At 40.5% G+C, this 18,677-nt stretch overlaps 1 protein-coding gene across 7 annotated transcripts in view; it reads left to right on the top strand.

The window, feature by feature from the left end:
- Positions 1-18,677, top strand: part of Gapvd1 (GTPase activating protein and VPS9 domains 1) — a 77,480-nt gene that overhangs the window by 2,929 nt on the left and 55,874 nt on the right. The window lies entirely within an intron of this gene.

Raw genomic sequence — 18,677 nt, 5'->3', positions numbered from 1 at the left:
ACTCACTTTGTAGACCAGGCTGGCCTCGAACTCAGAAATCCACCTGCCTCTGCCTCCCGAGTGCTGGGATTAAAGGCGTGCGCCACCACGCCCGGCGAAAAGAAATTTTTGTATTTGCTAATTTTCTTTGTCTCTTACCTTCTTTTGTATGTGTGTTGTATGGGTATATAAATGTTCATGTGTTTACGTGTGTGTGTGCATGTGTTTCTGGAAGCCAGAGTTTCATGTTGAATGTCTTCCTGTCTCTCTACCTTAGTTTTTGAGACAAGATCTCCTCTTGTCAGCAAGCCCCTAGTTCCCACTGTCTTTGATTCCCAGTCCAGGGATCACAGACACTGGCTACAGTAGTGGCTTTGTACATAGGAGTTGGGAATCTGAACTCAGGTCCTTGTGCTTGAGTGGGAAGCAATCCACCAACTGAGCTGTTTTCCCAGTCCTCCTCTGCCACCTCCTCCTCTGGAACCTATGGCTTTGCACATGCTGTAAAATAGCAGGCAAGCACACTAGGGGTTGTGCTGCCAGTGGTTTTCTTAAAATCACAAAGGTGATAAAGCTTTTAAATAGGAAGAGATCCTTATTTATTTTTTTCCTAAGTGAGAAGTATCAGGCTCCACTATAATATGTCTTCAGTTGTTATTCTTTTCATATATGAAAAAAAAACCCATACAATTTATACAGAGTCGGGAAGCTGGTAAATTGTTTTCTTTAAATTCTCTTTCAAGTTCTTCAGGTTCTGGCACTCTCAGGGTGGTACCTGCTCAGGGCCATGGGCATTCTGGACAGGTGTACTATTACTGAGCTGTCTTTTCATACAGCTCTGTAGGGTGTTTTTTTTTTTTTAATTTTTAAATTTTTTTTTCATTTTGAGATAGGGTCTCATGAAGTTGCCAAGGGTAGTCTGGAACTCGCTGTGTCACCCAAATGGCTCTCAGTGGCAAATCTTTGTCCCCTACTCCTTTGTTTTCTTTATGCCATGTATCCATATGCTGTTATTTAGATATTTATTGAAAATTATAATTTTTTCTTCCTTACTTGCCATCTTCATGACAACAGAGACTTTGTCTTCATTTCTGTGCTAGAATAAGGGCTGCTGCATAGTAGGTGTTCAGTAAATGGTCCATGGATAAAGGAGTGAGTGTGTCTGTCTGTCTCTGTCTCTGACTCTGTCTCTCTTTAGCTCCTCTGGCTTTCAACTTGATATATAGCAGAGGATGATTTTTTTTTTTTTCAAGACAAGGTCTCACTATATAACCCTGACTGGCCTGTAACTCACTATGTAGACCAAACAAACTTTGAACTTCCTGTCTTTCCTCAGCCTTCTGAGTTGGGATTATAAGTGTGTGTCACCATGCCTGGCTTCTCTAGGAAATTATTTCACAAACACTGTATAGTACTTCTGTGGGCATTTGTTTTCATATGGCATGTATTAGCCCTTATTAGCACATGATGCCATGTAGGACTTGGCTATGCTCACCTTCCCATCATCATAGAATGAAAGTGAGAAGTCTGTAAGTCAAGTTCTTTTTTTGTTCTGCTTGTTTTTGAAGGCAGGGTCTCGCTGTGTGATCCAGGCTTTCTTGGAACTAGTCTCAGTCTCACCAATCCTACTGTTTTTTCTTAATTTCTCTCTTACTTTCTATGCTGAGGGATATAAACTTGTTTATGTCAAAATAGAAGAAAAGTAGTTCTAGACAGTATATTGATCATAGTTTTATTATTAAATTAGGGAATGCAGATTGAAATAAATGGTGCCACATCTTCCATGGAGGTAGTGTGTGTGTGTGTGTGTGTGTGTGTGTGTGTGTGTGAGACAGAGAGAGAGAGACAGAGAGACAGATGGAGACAGAGTCAGGGTCTCACAGTAAAGCCCTGGTTTGCCTGGAGCTTCCTATGCTGACCAGGTTGGCTTACAATATACAGAGATCCTCTTGCTTCTGCCTCCCTATTGCTGGGATTAAAGGCATGAGCCACTACACTCAGCTGATTAAAAGAAGTTTTAATCTGACAATAACTGGTGACTATGTAGCAGAAATGATAATTTTAGAAAGAACATATAGAGTGTAGATTGGTACAGGTGCCATTGGAGATTGTATTGTAGTTCTTCCTCTTGTAATTCTTATTGAAGTTGAAGTGTTTGTAAGAGAATACAGAGCGGAGGTGGTGACAACAGTGATGGTGTGTGTCAATTCCTCTCCTTTTCCTTCCTTCCTGTTTGTTTTTGTTTTTTTGAGACAGGGTTTCTTTGTGTAGCCCTGGCTGTCCTGGAACTCATGCCTGCCTCTGCCTCCTGAGTACTGGTATCAAAGGCCTGTAGCACCACTGCCCAGCATTTTTTTTTTTTCTTTTTTCTTTTTCTAAAGGCTAAAGCAGGACTGATGATGTAGCTTGATTGCTTACCATGTGTGACACTTGCACTTTAATCCTAATGATGCGCAGGCACATGTACATGAGGAAGAAGTGCCATGGTGTTAACAGTTCTGAGAGCTGAGTACAAGTGTTAGGTCGTTCTACAGCTTTTCTCTTCCCCATTGTCTGCTGCTGGACGGGACTTTTAAAGTCTGTAACTTAAAAATCATCGCCCCATTCCCTGCTCCCCACTGGTTGTGGTTCCAGCACTTAGGAGGCAGAGACTGGTGGATTTTTTTGAGTTCAAGGCCAGTCTGATCTTCATAATGAGGTCTAGGCTAGCCAAAACAAAAAAAAAAAACTCTTAAAAAAAAAAAAAAAAAAAAAAAGAACATAAAACACAGCAAAAAGTAAAAAATACTTCCTTGTTTTGTTAGCTGGTTTTATTTACTTGTTTATGTTGCAGTGTTAGGGATCAGACTGTAGCCATAGCACGTGGGGCACTTACTTTACTATAGAGCTGGACCCAGCAGCCAGTCACATTTACAGCATAATGACAGATGAATCATTTGGTTGTCAAATGCCATTTTCTTGCTTTTTTATTTTCCTTATGATTTTCGCCAAGGTGCTGGGAGTTGAACCCCAGGCCTTCTCCCATGGCCCTCAGAGTGCCATTCAAGTTGGATTTGTCCCAGAGTTCTTTTCAGTCAGATTCAGACGAAGCAGTTTTAGCTGGCATACTAAACTGGTTTTAAGTCTCATTGTGCGCCCTAAGAAACACCCACTGATGTCAGTTTTATTAATGACATATTTTTGATTAAGGAGTCTCACAAGACTTTTCTTGTAAAGGCATTATTTTTCCTTTTTAATAAATAATCTATGGAATAATAATATTTTGCTTTCTCAAAGTCATCTTTCCATGTGTGTGTGTGTGTGTGTGTGTGTGGGTACGCATATGTATAAGCCAGAAACTGATGATGGGTGTCTTCCTTTATTGTTTTCCATCTTTCTTCCTTCCTTCCTTCCCTCCTTTGTTTGTTTGTTTGTTTGTTTTTCTTTCCAGAGATGGGGTTTCTTTGTGTAGTTCTTGCTGTGTTGGAACTCTATATAGACCAGGCTGGCTTCAAACTCAGAGATCTACTCACTGGGATGATGTGAATCCTCCTGAATGCTGGGATTAAAGGTGTACATCATCACCCAGCTTCCATGTTATGCTTCAGGATAAGTTTGCTTATGTATCCCGGAGCCCCCTGATTGGCTAGACAAGCCTCTGGGACCCTCTTGTCTCTGCTTCCCCAGTCTGAGGTTACAAGCATGTGTCAGCACAGCAGACTTTTTATGTGGGTAATGGGATGGAATTTAGGACCTCATGCTTACATGACAAGTGTTTTATCTGCTGAGATGTCTCCCTAGGCCTTCTGTCCTCCTTGCACCCCCCCCTTTTTTTTTTTAAGGCAGGATCTCACTTTGTAGCCCAGGTGGGCCTCAGACATGCTATGGCAGTTTGGGAGACCTTATCTTAATAGTGGGTTTATAAGCAGGAGCCAACATCTCTGGTTTACGATTTCTCAGTATGTATACACTAAAGGGTACTGGGATTGTGTTTGCATGTCCCCTGTTTGTTTAAAAAGGGTAGCATTGTGTGACTTTGACCTCCTGATCCTCTTGTCCATACCTCTCAAGTTCTGGTGTCACCATGCCTGGCTTAGATTCTAGATTTAAGGAGTGAGCCCTCCTCTCTTGGTGCCTTCTTGGTTCCTGTCCCAGTGCAACCATTTCTTTGTCCACTAGCTGACTCCACTGAGCATGCTGAGGTACTCTCTGGTGGTGCACACAGCACTGTATAAGGAACTACGGTCTGACAATAGGATTTTGGAGACTGTACAGATATAGTCTAACTTTTTGTTGGTATAGCTAACTGCAAAATTTGTTACTTTTTAAATACAATGATCTGCAGTTAAATAAATTGCATAGAATACTAAATAAGTATTTTAAAAACTACCCTTCATGTTTGCAGAAAAGTTTAATTGGAAAAGCAGGTACATCTTGGTACTAAGGCATTTACTTTATTCTTTGATCTTCTCTATTATTTTTTTTAAATTAATTTATTTATTTATTATATGTAAGTACACTGTAGCTGTCTTCAGACACTCCAGAAGAGGGCATCAGATTTTGTGTGGTTGCTGGGATTTGAACTCAGGACCTTTGGAAGAACAGTCGGCGCTCTTAACCGCTGAGCCATCTCACCAGCCCCCTCTATTCTTTTTTTGAGACAGTCTCTAATGTAGTCCAAGCAAGCTGGTCTCAAACTTGAGATCCTGTCTCGTGTTGGGATAACAGGTAGGTGTCATGATTGCCATTTCTTTTTAGAATTATTCTCTCAAGGGAGGATATATATTGGGGAGAATTGTTTTCATGTTCTAGGAATCTCAAGGGTAAATTATAATTTTTTTTTTCTTTTTTAAGCTTGTGCAAATAGAATCCAATCCCTCTGGAAGAATAGTGTTTTTTTACTGCACAAATATTTTTTTCCTTAGGCTGGAAAACCTTTTTTTTTTTTTTTCTGAGACAGGGTTTCTCTGTGTAACTCTGGCTGTCCTGGAACTTTCTCTGTAGACAAGTGTGCCTCAAACTCAGAGATCTGCCTGCCACAGCCTCTTGAGTGCTTGGATTAAAGGCATGTGCCACTACTACTCAGCTGGAAAAGTTTTTATTTAAGTATTTGTGTCATATAAGCTATACAAACTAGTGTTTGTAGAGAATTTTTTGTGATTCTTAACTTCCGAAGTAATTGTTTTCATCTGTAAAAGAATCGGAACTAGTAATTTCTTTATGAAATATACATTTTGGAAATTGCTTAAATAATAATAACAGTAGTAGTTACTACTATTACTAAATAATAACTATTATTATTATTACTTATTTTATTATTATTATTATTTTTTGAGACAGGGTCTCACTATGTATCCCTTGGTTGTTCTGGAACTTGCTCTGTAGCCCAGGCTGGCCTTGAATTTAGAAGAAATCCTCCCACCTCTGCATCCTGGGTGCTAGGATTAAAGATGAGTGCTACAGCCGGGCGTGGTGGCGCACGCCTTTAATCCCAGCACTCGGGAGGCAGAGGCAGGCAAATTTCTGAGTTTGAGGCCAGCCTGGTCTACAGAGTGAGTTCCAGGACAGCCAGGGCTACACAGAGAAACCCCGTCTTGAAAAACTATAAATAAATAAATAAATAAATAAATAAATAAATAAATAAAAGCAGACTTTAAGAGTCTTTATAACATAATAAATAGTGATAATAATAAATGATAAAAATTGTTTTGAGACTTATGTGTGTAGGTATTTTGTCTGCATGTGTGTCTGTGGATGCCCGGAGAAGATGTCAAATCTTCTGGAATTGGAATTATAGTCATGTGTGTGGTATGAAGTGAACTTGGTTCATCTGGAAGAGAAGTCAGTTGAGCTGTCTGTTACATAGCTATCCTATATCTTTTTGAGTATGAAGATGAATCTGATATCTGCTAAGTATTTCTACCTGAAAAAATACTTAATTTACATGAATTACATAATTTACAGCCAGTTGTGGTGGTGTATACTTGTGCTTTTTTCTGTTAGTTTTTCCAGATAGGTTCTCTCCATAGCCTTAGCTGTCCTAGCTAGAACTCACTCTGTAGACCAGGCTTGTCTTAAACTCATAGCGATCAGCCTGCCTCTGCCTCCCAAGTGCTGGAATCCAAGGTGTGCACAGCCATGTCTAGCATGTGGAATATATACTTGGAATCTGAGCCATTCAGTGCTGGATGCAAGAAGAACAAGAGTTCAAGGCTAGCCATGGCTATTGAGTGAGTTTTAGAGCTATTTGAGACCCTGTCTCAGAAATAGACACAAAATCCCCATCTAAAACAGCAATAGCAAAACATTCTGTTGTTTTGTTTTGTGTGTGCGTGTGTGCTTTGGTTCAAATCCAGGACTTCATGCATGCAAGAGACATCAAGGCCACAGTTTTGCCTAGGCCTGTGAATGTGTTTATACACCTTTCTTAGTAAGCGATTTTCTTAAGACAAGCCTGTCTGCATACTCTTGTAACTGTAAAGCAGACAGGATGTCTGCTCATTATCTAAGCTGTCTGTCCAGAAAGGTGCTTGCTTGGTCTTGCTTCTATGTAATTCTGATTCACCCACACAGAACCTAGAAGAAAGCATGTTGTCAAACATGTTCGGTTCTTCCTTTTCTTATGTTGCTTACTAATGAATAATTTATTAATTATTTTCTATAATTCTTGAAGGATTGAGTAGTGGCTTTCAATTGGAAAAGGAAAAATATTAAAAAAGGGCCAATGCCTAATAGCTCTTTTTCCTTTACTTAATGATCAGAGCCAGGTAGTACCCTCCCAAGCTATTATTTGGATTAAATATCTTTTTGAAAAACCTTTGTGGTGCTTTAGTTCAAACCCAGGCCCTGGACATGTTAGGCAAGCACTCTATTATTGAGCTACATTCCCATTTTATTTTATTTTATTTATTTATTTATTTTGTTTTTTGAGACAGGGTTTCTCTGTGTAGCCCTGGCTGTCCTGGAACTCACTCTGTAGACCAGGCTGGCCTCGAACTCAGAAATCCTCCTGCCTCTGCCTCCCCAAGTACTGGGATTAAAAGCGTGCGCCACCACGCCCGGCTAGAGATTTCTTTTTTAAATGAGGGCATTTTAATGGTTGGTTTATATTGAACAGCTATTTTGTGCCAAGGAGATGACTCATAGAAAAAGTATTTGCTATGAAAGTCTGTTGATCTTAGTTCAGTTCCTAGGACTGGTGTGAAAGTGGAAGGAAAGAACTGACTGGAGAAAGTTGCCTCTGACCTCCATGTTCCTTCTGTGCCCGTAGTAACCCGTAGTAACTGATGTTTTAGGCCAGGACTTTTCTTTTTGGTAGAAACACAGACACTGATAGTAATGCTGATTGAAGTGTAATGAGTGCTTATGATTGCTGTAATTCACCATCCCAGCTTGGAGCCGTACCTCAGTTGTTAGAGTGCTTGTGTAACATCTGTGATGCCCTAGATTTAATCCCTGGCACTTAATACTGTCCAGACATTGTAGTGCACCCTTGTAATCCCAGTGCTCAGGAGGTGGAGACAGAAGAGCCTCAAGGTCATCCTTGCCTACACAGGTGAATTTGAAGCCAGTCCTGGCTGCATAAACTGCCTTAAAAACAGTAACAACAAAGATACAAAACGTGGTAAATGTGATCAGTTGTACCTTGTAGGTACTGCTTTTCTTTTCTTTCTTTTAAAAAAAGATTTATTCATTCTTATTTTATGTGTATGGGTATTTTTGCTATCATGTATGTCTGTGCAACATGTGTTGCTATGTCTGAGGAGGCCAGAATGTGTTAGATTCCCTGGAACTGGAGTTATAGTTTCCATTTAGCTGCAAGGAATTGAACTTGGGTCCTTTGGATGAGCAGCCACTCAATCTTGCCACTGAGCCATCTAGCCATCTCTCCAGCTATTCACTTTTAAAACTGTGTATGCATGTGCGTGCGTGCGTGTGTGTGTGTGTGTGTGTGTGTGTGTGTGTGTGTAAGGGGAGACTGGCAAAGGGCATCATCCTGGGATTGGTGTTTGTAAGCCGTCTTATAGAGATCAGCAGCACGACAAGCATGCCCCACCACGCCTGGCTTTTTGGTAATATCTGGGTTAAACACTAGCGATTCTTTTCTAAGTTTTTACATATCACTTCCTTCTTAGAATTTGATGAGGTTGAGATTATTTAGTTCTGAAGTCCAACTAAAACTTACATTGCCAGACAGTTGGAAGCTTTTCAAGAAGGCTGCACTCTGACTTATATATGGGTACTTGTTCCAAGAGTGAGGGAGTTATTTCTTACATTTAATTAATTCATTCAGTTTCAAACACGTTTATATTATGGTCATACTCATCCCTCACTCTCTCAGCTTCCTCCAACCCTCTTTTCCCTATAAGTCCCAATTCTAGTTCTACTAAGTGAGGCAACTATAAGCAGTAATCTTAACCATAATAAGCTCTCATAGCCAGGAGACTAATGATTGGCTTAGTAGACGGATACACACAAAGAAGAGGGGAGGAGAAAGATTGAGATTGGATTGTGTGTGTGTTACTAGGGAAACCAAAAAAAAATTTTTTTTTTTTTCCGAGACAGGGTTTCTCTGTGTAGCCCTGGCTGTTCTGGAACTCACTCTGTAGACCAGGCTGGCCTTGAACTCAGAAATCTACCTGCCTCTGCCTCCCAAGTGCTGGGATTAAAGGCGTGCGCCACCACGCCTGGCCTATGGGAAAACCAAAAATTTTTTTTTTTTTAAAGATTTATTTATTTATATGTATGTAAGTACACTGTAGCTGTCTTCAGACACTCCAGAAGAGGGAGTCAGATCTCGTTACGGATGGTTGTGAGCCACCATGTGGTTGCTGGGATTTGAACTCCGGACCTTCGGAAGAGCAGTCGGGTGCTCTTACCCACTGAGCCATCTCTCCAGCCCGGAAAACCAAAATTTAAAACTAGATATAACTAGATTCTCATCACAACTTTACATGTTACTAATTTGACTTTGGGAAATTAAATCGTTTTTTCTTTCCTCAGCCATGTAGCTCTGTGTTGTAATCAAAACTAGTTATGTATCATCAGGTGTGGTGGTACACACCTTTAATTCCAGCACTTGAGAGGCAGAAGCAGTGAACCCCTCCATCTTGTTGATTTTTGAGACAGGGTTTTTCTGTGAAGCTCTGGGTATCCTGGAATTTGCTTTGTAGACCAGGCAGGTCTTGAACTCTCAGAGATCCATCTACCTCATCCTCTGCCTCTGTCTCCTCAGTGAGCTTCAAGACTGTTTCAAAACAATAACAAAAATCCCCACAAAAGAAAGCAAAACAAACACCCCCCCCCCAAGACTTTAGATGGCTCTGTGGGTAAAGGGGTTTGCCACCAATGCTGAGAGCCTGAGTTCTATCCTAGGGTAGACAGACAGAACTGACTCCCACAAACTGTTCTCAGATTTCTGACTTCCACATGCTCTGTGACATTTTCCCCAGAACAAATTAAGGAAAAGTGAATTCTTCCCTTCAGGACTGGAAGTGTTGGTGGAGTACATGCTTAGCATGCATATGGGTATAGGTTCAGCTTCCAGTGTCAAACTAAAACAAAACAAAAGTCATAGTATTTCACGGATGAAATTGGAGTATTTAGGCACTCAGGTGATGCAGAGTGCAAGCTTGAAATGCTAGCTACTAATATTTCCTAACACCTGTGTACTTACTACCTCTAGTCAGTTGAAACTATTCAACCACAATCATTCTCCATTCTCTATCTCTGTCTCTCTCCAGGTAGACACATTGTCACTGGAGCCTAGTTTGGTCTAACTTACTGTACAGCTCAGGCTGGCTTTGAACTTGCTACAACTCTTTTATATCAGCTCCCCCAAACCCCAAATGCTGGTATTATATGTATAAGCCACTGGCTATTGCCCTTTCTCTCCTTTTTTTTTTTTTTTTTTTTATCTTTCTTATTTTATATGTATGGATGTTTTGCTGCATGTATGTATGAGTACCCACACATGTCTGGTGCCTGTGGAGGTCAGAAAAGGGAGTTGGATCCCTTGAAACTGGAATTAACATGGTTGTATATCACCTTGTGGTGGCTAGGACTTGAAATAAGGTCGTATGCCAGAATAACTAGGGCTCTTAACTGTTGTGTTACCTCTACAGACCTGGCTTTATATATGTTCATTGCTGGGGACTGAACCCAGACAAACATTCTTCTACTATGGTGCATCCCTAGCCAAGACCCTGGTTATTTCAAATAGGGTTTCTATAGCCTAGGCTAATTTCAAACTTGGGATTCATCTGCTTCAGCCTCCTGAATGCTAGAATTACTGGTTTGTACCAACATGTTTGGCTTAGCTATAACTTCTGGTACCTTAAGATAAGGTTTGCTGTGGGTGATAGTTAACATAAAAGCTGGCTTTTCAGAACTGAGTGTATTGCTTAGGTGTAGTGTTTGTTTGTCACTTGGGAGGGAAGTCATGGATTCAATCTCTTGGTCTGCAAGATCTGAAAAAAACAAAACCAGCCAACCAAAAAAAACCCAAAAGAAAACAAACAAAACAAAACAAAAAAACCCAAAACCCTGGTGTTTCTTAAATAGTTCTGCTTAGGAAATATATTTACCTTGCTCCACATATGAAACTAGTGCAAATTTGTATAATGAAATGTTTTGTATTTTGTTTTTCTAATCTCAGAAACTAAAAGAAAAAAATAATATTGTGTGTTACAGAATGTTAGTCTGTTCTAGAACGTCATAGGCTAGTTGTTGCCTTTTCTAGGGAGTAGTTGACAGAGACTATGATACATTACAGCATAATATATCAGCTTTAATACTTTTCTCAAGATTATGTTATTTTACTGAACTGAATGCTTGAATTTAAAAACATATTACTTATGTAATTAAACATTCTTGCCAGGTAGTGGTGGCGCACATCTTTAATGCCAGACTTTGGGAGGGTGGAGCTCTGAGTTTGAGGCCAGTCTGGTCTACAGAGTGAGTTCCAGGACAGCCAGGATTATACAGAGAAAAACAAAATGTCTTGAAAAATAAAACAAAAACAAACCAAAGTTTTACCAGGTTCACGCCTGTATCCTAGCATTCAGGAAACTGAGGCAGGAGGACTGCAGTAAGTTGGAGGCCAGCCTGGCCTAAATAGTAAAGTTCAATGTCAGGCTGGAATATATAGCAAAACTCACAAAAACAAGGGATCTCAGGGGCTGGTGAGATGACTCAGTGGTAAGAGCACCCGACTGCTCTTCCGAAGGTCCAGAGTTCAAATCCCAGCAACCACATGGTGGCTCACAACCATCCCTAACAAGATCTGACTCTCTCTTCTGGAGTGTCTGAAGACAGCTACAGTGTACTTACATATAATAAAGAAATAAATCTAAAAAAAAACAAAAAACAAAAAACCCAAGGGATCTCATTACGGATGGCTGTATGGTTGCTGGGATTTGAACTCAGAACCTTTGGAAGAACAGTCAGTGTTCCGAACCACTGAGCCATCTCTCCAGTCCCCTTGATCTCACTTTTAAATGTTTTGCAAGTTTTGATTCTCTGGAGCTAGTGATGGCTCAGCTGACAGAATGCTTCCTAGCATGCACACAACCCCAGCACATGGTGGTCTGTGTCTAGGGCACCAGGGAGGTGGATGCAGGAAGATCAGACATCTCAAAGCCATCCTCAGCTTTGTAGAAAGTTTGAGGCCAGCCTCTTTTGAAAAAACTCTCTTCACTGTCTTCAAAAAACAAAATAAAAAACTCACAAACAAAACCCAATAAGCGTAGGTCCCATATTAGCAAACAGTCTGTCACATCTCCTTAATAATAACCTTGATTTTAGTCAGGTGCAGTGGCACTTTAATTTCAGCACTGGAAAATGGTGAACAAGGTCAACCTGGTGGTCTACATGGCTACCTAGTAAACCACCTCAAAAGAAAAGAAAAATGAACAAACCATGTACATAACCTTGATATTTTCCACTTTCTCAAATGTTAAACCCAAAAAAAGGGTTTCTCTGTGTAGCCCTGGTTGTCCTGGAAATTACTCTGTAGACAAGGCTGGCCTCAAAATCAGAGATCTACCTGCCTCTGCCTCCCAAGTGCACCGCCAAACCTGGCTAAAAGATTTAATTTTCATCCATTCTGCCATGTAATGGAGATGGAGGCTATCTTAATTGTAGTAGGGAAGTAATTAAAGCCTACGCTGACTTTATTAACAACATACTACGTTTCTACTTATGATTTACAGTTCTCTCAGTTTTCTGTGTGGGACAGCATCTTAACTTCAGGTCATATGACATTAGATGTCAGAGGTCACAGATCACATGTCAGTAGGTGTCAGAGGCCATCATGGTTTTGGTTTGTTTGTTTTTGTTACAGCTTCCTGGCTGGCCTTAGACTTGCTTTGTAGACCAAGCCTGCTTCAAACTCAGAAGTTGGCCTGCCTCTGCCTCCTGAGTGCAGGGCTTAAAGGTGTGCATCACCATGGTTGTAAGTGGCCAGTCTTCAGTGGTAGTCATCAGACCTACTCGTTTTAGTTTCCTCTCCACTTTATTGACTACTAAAGTGTCCTCTATAGTAAATGAATACATTGGATTTGGTTTAATGTTCACTCTCTTAATGTTAATAAAGGGATAGTATTTGGGCCAAGGATGTAGTTTGGTAGTAGAATGCCTGGCAAGTACAAATAAATTTGTGAGCCTGGTACATTATAAGTTACAAGGAGGATCCTGCAGTCCTCTGTTCCTCAGAGAGAGGGAGAGAAGAGAGCATGGGAGGAAGACACAGAAAGAGAACCTAAGATTAACCTAGGGACTAGGCTGTTTATTTGAACTCTAAATGCTGCCTTCCAGTTTAAAATTAGCAGATGCATTATTATAAATTGGGGTGCTTTTAATTAGAGATTCTTATAAAGTGTGAAATATTATTCTATCCCAAAATGTTATTTTGGGATAATTTATATTTTTTGAGAGTCTTAGCCCGCAGTGCCCTCAAATTTGCATTGTATTTGACCTTGAACTTTCGATCTTCTAGCCTTTACCTCCTCAGTGCTGGGATTATAGTTGTGTGTCATTGTGTCCTGTTAACTGTTGACACTTGTATTCTCCTTGGAACTTCTAGTGTAGTTTTCTAGTGTAGCTCAAAAATTATACTTTATTAGGTTTGTGCTTCCTCTCCATGCTCTTCCTTAGAAGAGATAAACTTACTTATTAGAGGTTGTCAGTCTCTCTGTAGGGCCAAACAGACTGTAGAAGACTGGTTATTACTTCCTCCTGCCTTCTTAATATGAAACCAGTTGTAGACAGCATGACGAGATGGCATAGCTATGTTGCATAAAATCTTACTAAGGGGATGTAGAGGTGGCTCAGTGGGTAAGAGCATGTGCTGCTCCTGCAGATCTGTGTTTGATCCCCAGCACCCATACTGGGTGACTAAGCTGTGACTCTAGCTGCAGGGGATCCTCTGCCCTAATCTGGTCTCTGTGGGCACTGCACCCATGCTCATATACAGAAAGTTAAAAATAAATCTTTAACAGTTTTAGAGTCTGGGGCTGGAGAAATGGCTCAGCAGGTAAAAGTGCTGACCTTGCAAATCTGGCAATCTTGAGTTTGATGTAAGATGAAAGAAATGGCTACAGATTTGTCCTCTGACGCATATGGATACTGTGGCATGTGTCCCTCCACCAATACACAATAATAATAAACTTCTTTTTGAGATGTGTTGCCCTAATTAACAGACCTGGAATGCTCTATGCAGACCAGGCTGGCCTTGCATTTGCTTGCCTGTACCTCCTGAGTGTGGGATCAAAGGTATGTGCTACCATGCCAGGCATAAATGAATTTTAAAAGTCTTTAGTAAGTTGAATTAAATGGGTCATAAAACCACAAGTCATGAACCTGGGAAAGCGAGTGGTAGGGTGGGAAGGGTTGGTTATTCATAGGGGTTGAGGATAATAAGGCCAGGAAGAGTGATTATTACATGATCTACATGTATGAAATTATCAAAGAACAAACTTACATAATTTTAAAAAAGTCTCAAAAACAAACCCAAACCAACCTTTATGAGAAGTGATGCTGAAACAGCGTGCCTTATTTCTAGCTGGCCTAAGTGATGGTTTGTTTTCAGGGCTTGTTTGTTTGTTTTTGTTTTTCAAGACAGTGTTTCTCTGTGTAGTCCTGGAACTAATTCTGTAGCCTAGGCTGGCCCCGGACTCACACAGATCCACCTGCCTCTGCCTTCCCAGTGCTGGGATTAAAGGTGTGTGCCACCATCATGACTTCCTAAGAGGTGTTTTAACCATATGAGTTGAAAAGCTTAAATTATTCCTCAGTTTGATTTAATATAAAAATGTGGTAAGTGCTGTTGAATTTAAGTGGCCAGAGAGTAGTTTTTGACTCTTTCAAAATGAAATTAGCTAATTTAGAAAATACATGCAAACTTTAGGGAAAATATGTATCTGCTATGGTTTATTATGGCTGAATCCTGATTATTACAATATTATTGTTACTGTTGTTTGAGACAGGGTCTTTTTTTTTTGTAGCTCTGGCTGGCCTGAAGCTCACTAGTAGTCCAGGCTGGCCTAGAACTTGCAGTGGTCCTCTTAAGACTCTAGTGCTAGCAGCGCAGGCACACACCATCATGTCCAGATGGTGCCAGTGGTTCGATGGCACTTGTGCTCGTCTTCAGAGTGATTTGTGGGGAAGTAAATACTAGCAAAGATGATTTGAAAATGATTTGTTTTCTCTCTGGTATCTGGAACTGGTGATAAATGGGTCTGTCAGAGGCTCTCAGATTTTGAAGGACTTTGTTTTGATGGAAACCCAGGAGGGAGATGGCAAAAGATGAAAATACAGTGCATTCCTTTTATCCTAGCACTCGGGAGGCGGTGGCAGGTGGATCTCTCTGAGTTTGAGGCCAGCTTGTCTTTTACAAAGTAAGTTCCAGGATAGCCAGGGCTACTCAGAGAAACCCTGTCTCAAAAAACCAAAAAAGAAGAAGAAGATGAAGCAAAAGCAAAGCACACAGTCAGTTCCAAGACAGTGATATAATTAGTTCTTCAGTCCAGAGGTGAGGTTTATCACTAGGCAATGTATAAGATTGCAAACGTTCTTTGGGCCAGGCTATGGAAATTAAAGCATGTAGGTAAGAAGCTATGAAAACACAGGACAGTAGAAATGAGGAGGTCAATTTGAATAGAACAGGCAACATGAGGAAATAGTGTAAGGGCTCTTGGTTTTTGTAAAAGTGCTCACACTGCAAACCTGAGATCAGCCAGTCTCTGGATTCTACAGTGAGAAGAGAGAACCAGGTCCTGAAAGTTGTCCTCTTTCTTGCACAAGTGCACCATGCTGTGTGCACACACACATATGCATATGCACTAGTAAGTAAACAAATAATGTAATAGTGTAAAATAGTATTGGATTGGTGTGCTGAGGTAAGACTGATTTTGAATTTTAAGCTAAGGGCCTTCGAAATATGCTCTAAGAAATCAAAAATAATTAACAAATATGAATATCTTTAATTTTCTCTCTGTGTGTATATGTGTGTGTATATATCTGTGTGTGGTGTGTGTGTGTGTGTATCTGTGTGTGGTGATTATTTTTACCTACCTAGTGAGGCTACATTTAGATATCCTGGGCAATAGGAAACCTTATCTCAGAAAGGGACTGTGTGAGGGGGAGTAAGAATACAATCAAGAATTCAACCAATTGTCATTAACCGTAGTTACTGTGAATAGAAAGTAGATCTCATTTATTCCTCAGAACTGTAAGGTTTCCTAATTCCTTCTGTCTCTGCTATCTCAGACTCTGGAAAGCACTATTCTGTTCTGAGAGGTCAACCTTTTCTGAGTCTACCCAAAGGTGAGCTTATGCAATGCTTGGTTTTTCTGAGCCCAGCTTATTCATTTAACGTAATGGTATTTAGTTCTATCCATGTTGCAATTTCTTTTCCTCCCGTCTTTCTATGGCCAAATAATATTCCATTTATATACTTTTATATACTATATGTGCCAAGTAATATTCCATATTACACACACACACACACAAAACAAAATTCCTTAGTCCCAATAATAGTTCTTAAAATTTTGTTATACAGGGTAAGACATGGCCAATTTCTTTTTCTGGTGTTCTGACTTGTTTGCTATAGAAAGGAAAGCTTATAATTCTTGAACCTGAATCACAAAAGAACACACATGGTATGCACTCACTGATAAGTGGATATTAGCCCAGAAGTTTGGAATACCCAAGGTTCAATTCACAGACCACATGAATTGAAGCTCAAGAAGAAGGAAAACCAGTGTGGATTCTTTGGTCCTTCTTAGAAGGGGATCAAAATTCCCATGGGAGGAGATACAGAGACAAAGTTTGGAGCAGAAACTGAAGGAAAGGCCATCCAGTGACTGTCTTACCTGGGGATCCATCCCATATACAGTTACCAAACCCAGACACTATTGTGGATGCCAACAAGTGCATGCTGACAGGAGCCTGATAAAGCTGTCTCTTGAAAGGCTCTGCCAGTGTCTGTATTTACAGAATCTGGATGCTCACAGCCATCCATTGGACTGAGCACAGGGTCCCAAATGGAGGAGCTAGAGAAAGGACCCAAGAAGCTGAAGGGGTTTGCAGCCCCATTGGAGGAACAACAATATGAACCAACTAGTGCCCTCAGAGCTCCCAGGGACTAAATCACTAATCAAAGAGTACACATGGAGGGACTTGTGGCTCTAGCTGCATATATAGCAGAGGAAGGCCTTGTGGGACATCAATGAGAGGAGAGGCTCTTGGTCTTGTGAAGGCTCAATGCCCCAGTGTAAAGGAATGCCAGGACAGGGAAGTGAAAGTGAGTGGGTTAGTGAGCAGGGAGAGGGGAGATGGGATAGGGGTGTTTTCAGAGGGGAAATGAGGAAAGGGGATACAATTTGAAAAGTAAATAAAGAAAATATTGAATTAAAAAATTAAAAAAATTTTTGAACATGTTTTACCTAAAATGCTTAGAAAGTTTGTCTGGTGGCCTAAATTTATTAAAGTGAGCTCTAAAAACATGTCTTTAGGATTAACAAGATGGCTCAGAGGATAGAGCTGCCTGCTGCCAGGCCTGGTGGCTTGATCTGGATCCCTGGATCCCACAGAGAGACGGAACCGACTCTGTACTCTTTTGTATAATTAGTTCTGTCCACGAGTCTGTTGATGGGGTGCTTGGGTTGATCCCAGATGTTGGCTGTTGTGAATAATGCTGCAGAGACATGAGCGTATAGTGATGATACAGAATTACATTCCCACCAACAGTACAGGAAGGCATGATTCCCTCTACAGTCTTCCAGTTAATGTGGTGTAGGCAGGTGTGGATCTCTGTGGATCTAGGAGGCCAGCCTCATCTACATATAGAGTTCCAGGACAGCCAGGGCTATGGAAAGAAACCTTGAATAAAAGAAAAGTCTAACCAGGCCTGGTGGTGCACGCCTTTAATCCCAGCACTCGGGAGGCAAAGGCAGGCGGATTTCTGAGTTCGAGGCCAGCCTGGTCTACAAAGTGAGTTCCAGGACAGCCAGGGCTACACAGAGAAACCCTGTCTCGAAAAACCAAAACAAAAACAAAAAAAGAAAAAAGAAGAAGAGAACAGTTCTTACTTTTTCCTTAGTTGTCACATTTTGTTTTCGGTGCTAGGGATTAAAGCCAGAGGCTCATGCATACTAGGTAGGTAGTTCTCTACCACTGAGCTGTATTACTTAGTTCACAAGAGTTTTAAAATTTTGTTTTACAGGGTGAGCTATGGTCAGCTTTTTTATGGCATTCTGACCACAAATATGGAAGTATAAAAAGGAAAGCTTTATAATTCTTGAACCTGATTAAAAAGATACTTAGAAAGTTTGTCTTGTGGAAAAGTTCTCTTAAAAATGCTTATGAAGGTCATGGAGATGGCACAGAGGGAGGATATAGCTACCTGCCACTAGATAACCAGAATTGTAAGTTATCGTATGACCTCCACATTCATGGCATGGCATGTGTGCATGTGTTCTTAACACACACACACACACACACACACACACACACACACCCTATAATGAAACATAAAAAAATTGACACTACTGGGTGATTTAGGAGTTCATTTCATGGTTAGATTGGATGGAACATTATTTTAAGTGTTAATCTTTTATTTTAATTTTGTTTAAAATTATTATTAGATGTTACTTACTTTAGTTTACGTGTATCGGTGTTTTGCCTGCATGTATATATGTGTGCCTCATGTGTGCCTGGTGCAATTGGTGGTCAGGAGAGAACATCAGATTCCTTAGAACTAGCTTAATAAAAGACACAAACCACCATATGCATTCTGGGAGCCAAATCCAGGCACTCTAGGAAAGCAGCAAATACTATTAACTGCTGAGTTATCTCTTCAGCTCCGTTAAGTTCTAAGTTTTAAGGTTTTTGTTTGTTTGTTTCTTTTTTTGAGAGAGTATCTCTATATAGTTCTGGATGTCCTAGAGCATGCTGTGTAAACTGTTTATAATTGCTGGGGTTAAAGGTATGGACCACCGTGCCTAGTCCCAAGTTGTTTATTTTGTGGGTTTTTTTTTTTTTCTTTTGGTTTTTTGGTTTTTTTTGAGACAGGGTTTTTCTGTATAGCCCTGGCTGTCCTGGAACTCACTTTGTAGACCAGGCTGGCCTCGAACTCAGAAATTCACCTGCCTCTGCCTCCCGAGTGCTGGGATTAAAGGCGTGCCCCACCACGCCCTGCTAGTCCTAAATTTTAATTT

This window comes from Mus caroli, chromosome 2, assembly GCF_900094665.2.
Source record: "Mus caroli chromosome 2, CAROLI_EIJ_v1.1, whole genome shotgun sequence".
NCBI lineage: Eukaryota > Metazoa > Chordata > Mammalia > Rodentia > Muridae > Mus > Mus caroli.
Note: the sequence above shows the minus strand (reverse complement) of the source record. Positions and strands in the feature narration are given on the sequence as shown.